Consider the following 4,114-nt stretch of genomic DNA (forward strand, 5'->3'; position numbering starts at 1 on the left):
AGACTCTTAGTAATAAAGATAACAAAAATTTACTCAAAAGTAACATTTTGCAAGAATAAATAAGTAACTTTCAAAAAATTTACCATGAAAATATAAATATAACAAAAATTAATACACATGAATATGCTCACCACCCTCAACCAAAATCAGCTAGTGTCCTTATTGTCTAAAGATATGATCAATATAAAAATAACAGGGAAAGAGAACACCTAGATAGCGAGCATCGAGCAATAAAGCAAATATTGATTCGCTAAAACATGGAAAAATGGAAACACAAAATGATAAAAAAAATAGCAAAATAAAATGACAAAAGGGAAATAAACAGAAAACAAACCTATTCACAAATGCATTGGAACAATACTCAGACTTGATAAATTGGTTCCACGAGAGTGACCTCTTCAGGTTGGGTCACCCTCTCTATGTATTGTTTCAGTCTCTGGCCATTTACTTTGAATACCCTCCCATTGGTTGGGTCCATGACCTCAACAACACTGTTTGGGAAGATGATTTTCACAACATATGGAGCAGTCCACCTTGATCTCATCTTTTCAGAGTGGAGATGGACAAGATTCATAAAGATGCATTTGTTGGTTTGGCTCAAATTCTTTCCGTAGGATCTGCTTGTCATAAGTTGCTTTCATTTTAGCCTTGTAGATCCTAGAGTAGTCATAAGCATCATTCCTTAACTCCTCAATTTCTAACAACTGAAGTCTACGATTGAGTCCTGTCGCCTTGAGATCGAAATTCAGGCTTTTAACGGCCTAATAAGATTTATGTTCCAACTCAAGAGGAAGGTGGCAACCTTTGCCATAGACTAGCCTATAGAAAGGATGACCTGCAACACATTCCAATACTTGATTGATGAATGGAAGTGGAAAATGGTCTTTGCTGGTAGTGAAATTTAAGTTTTTGTAATCAATGCACATGCGCCACCCAGTTATAACCTTGGTAGGCACGAGTGATCCCTTTTTGTTTTGTACCACTGTTACTCCTGATTTATTGGGAACAACCCAAGTTGGGCTAACCCACTTACTGTCAGCAACACGATAGATCATCCTAGAATCTTGAAGTTTCAAGACTTCAGTCTTAACCACTTCCTTCATTGTTGGGTTTAATATTTGAGGGTCACGATGTGGTATAGCCCTGTCTTCCAATTTAATGTTATGGGAGAAAATCAAAGGACTTATATCTTTGATGTCAGCTATCGTCCATCCTAATGCATCTCTTTGTTCTTGCAACACGTTGATTAACTGTTGCTCTTGTTTTGCATTAATCTTGGATGGTATTATGACTGGAAAAGTGTTATTAGGTCCTAGGAAGACATGTTTTAAGCCCTCATAAAGTTGAGCCAACTTTGGTTGAGGATCTTTTTCAGTTGAGGGTTTTGGTGTTTCTCGATCTTGAGGGAATTCCTCAAAGATTGGATTCCAAAACATGGTTCTTTTAGCCAACACATGATTTCAGGGTTGATTTCAGACTCATCGGGCTCAAAACTTTCAGAAATTTGGAAGAGGTGATTAAAATGATTACAAATGTATTTCAATTCGACCTCTTCAACAACTAGTGTATCGATTAGATATGATTGGAAACATTCATCGTTATTAGGTGGTTGTTCGCTAATGTTGAAAACATTCACTTCTAGAGTCATGTTCCCGAAAGAGATTTTCATGAGGCCATTCCTACAGTTAATGAGTGCATTTACTGTTGCGAGGAAAGGTGTACTGAGAATGATGAGAATTTTTGACTCTATACTGACTTCAGATTGAGTGTCCAAGATGAGAAAATAAATGGGGTAATAGAATTTTTCAATTTGAATCTAGACATCTTCAACTATTCCCTGAGGTTTCTTGACTGATCGATTAGCCAGTTGTAGCACCACAGATGTGGGCTTGAGTTCTCCTAGTCCTAATTGCAAGTATATTGAATATGGCATGGTATTTACACTTGCTCCTAAATCTAAAAGGGCTTGCAATCAATTACCGCACTAGCTTGTTTTGTCAAGAATGTAGTTTTCATGACATGGTGCTTTCTTTTAACAGTGCATCAATCCTTTATAACCTTGGCATAAGCTGAAACTTGTTTGATCACATGCAACAATGGCAAGTTGATCTTCACTTGTGTTAAAAGGTCTAGGATTTCACCATAATTTCTAGTACCATCCCAGTGGATTTCAGTGCTTGAGGAAAGGGCGCCTTTACTGGAATGCTTATTGGCACATCAACATCTTGAGCGGGCATTGACATACTCGTTGTCTTAGTTAACAATGAAACCGTACTTTGACCACTTCAAGTAGTGATGGCATTAACCTCTTTGAGATTTGTATCTATATAGGTGGAGGTTTGTGCCATGTGTTGCCCTTTTTGATGGAGTAGAGGTTGAGCGGGAAATCTACCATGCTCTTGAATTGCCAAAGAAGTGTTTAACTTTGTCATTTGGCTTTTAATGTCTTTCATTTCCTCCACCATTTGTGTGAAGCAAGATTTGAGCTCTTGATTTGAGGCCATTTGTGTTATTTTGAGGAGCAATGTATGTTCTTGGCGGTTGTTACTGCTCAAGCCTCCATTGGCTTCGAGATGCTTGTGTTGAGTCCTTCTAGTTGAAGTTTGGTTGGTTTCGCCAACTAGGATTGTAAGAGTTTTAGTATGGTGTGTAGGTCTTATTGTATATAGAATTACTTTCCCCCTCATACACACCCTTCATTTCGCCAAAGGTAGGACAATCTGGTGCTTGATGTTAAATTCCACCGCAAACAAAACAAGGCTCTAGTGACTCAACTTTGGAAACCATGTGGATTCCTCTACCTTCTTTGCTTGTAAGAGCCTCAATTTGTTTTGTTAGAGACTGAATTTGGGCTTTAAAGCTATCCTCTTCCCTAGTTGGTAGACTCCAGTGTGTCAAGATCTACTTTTGCTTTAACTAGCACTTGGTCTGGTTCATGTGTGGGCTTTATCAACGATGGTGTTTGGATACTCGAAAGCTTCCTCGAGATCTTTTTGGAGGAACTCGCCATTGCACATCATCTCCACGAATTTGCGCTCTTGAAATGTGAGGCCTTCATAGAAGTAGTTGACCAGGCGCCAACTTTCATATCCATGGTGGGGACATTGATTGAGAAAATCTTTGAACCTTTCCCATGATTGGTAAAGAGTTTCGTGTTATTTTTTTAGTAAAGGTAGATATTTTTCTTATAAGGTCGTTAGTCTTAGGATGTGGAAAGTATTTGGCAAAGAAAGTAGATGTCATTTCGTCCCAATTTCCAATAGATCTAGGCGTTAAAGAATACAACCAACTTTTAGCTTTATCTTTGAGAGAGAAAGGAAAGAACTTCAATCTCACAATGTTGGTGGCATCAGCTCGGTTGTTGAATGTAGCCACCACCTCTTTGAATTCCTGAATATACATACAGACTCTCATTTTCCAACCCATGGAAGGTTGGTAAAAGTTGAATCATGCCGGGTTTGAAATCGAAATTTGGCATATTGTTGGGATACATTATGCATGAAAGTGTGGCTGTAAATAGTCCTATAGCATTCTTGGTTGGACTTCATCTTGATGAGCCATCGTGGGTGGTTCAGGAAGTCTTGGTAAATTGGGTGAATGAGAACGAAGGGAAGAAGACGACAAGTTAGGAGAGTGTTGTGAATTTTAAGCTACGTAAGTATGCATAATAGCAATTTGTAATAAATCTCTGTAAGAAGGAGTATCGTCTCACGAAGACTAATATATCGATTACCAAATAATTAATTTCTAGTTTCTATTTGGCTAGCGAATTTTGATTGGTAAAGTTTGAAATGAAGAAAGCGTAAACAAATGTAAATTGCAAAAATAAACTAACAAAAAGAACACAAGTTTAACACTTTAAAGAAGCAAAAGATAATTACTTCAAAAAATAACAAATTAGGGAATTTAATATCCTCTTCTATCCAATCTACTATTTCATTAATGCTAGATTTCACTATCACTCTTCTGATTAAGATAGCAGGTTTACAAGATTTTATATTCAGATTAAGATATATGAAATTCGACCTAGATATGCATTTTTTATATTTCTATGATAAATTTACATCCAATCAATTATAGCATGTTTAAATCTCACCTTTCAGATTTTGACTCA

The 4,114-nt window shown here is 37.1% G+C and overlaps 1 non-coding gene across 1 annotated transcript; it reads left to right on the plus strand.

The window, feature by feature from the left end:
* The first annotated feature begins 3,087 nt into the window (after positions 1-3,087).
* Positions 3,088-3,195, plus strand: LOC133787463 (small nucleolar RNA R71). The gene has a single exon (XR_009872484.1). It is a non-coding gene; the product is annotated as a small nucleolar RNA R71 (small nucleolar RNA).
* Positions 3,196-4,114: the final 919 nt, after the last annotated feature.

The sequence above is a fragment of the Humulus lupulus genome, chromosome 6 (genome assembly GCF_963169125.1).
Source record: "Humulus lupulus chromosome 6, drHumLupu1.1, whole genome shotgun sequence".
NCBI classification, from domain to species: Eukaryota; Viridiplantae; Streptophyta; class Magnoliopsida; order Rosales; family Cannabaceae; genus Humulus; species Humulus lupulus.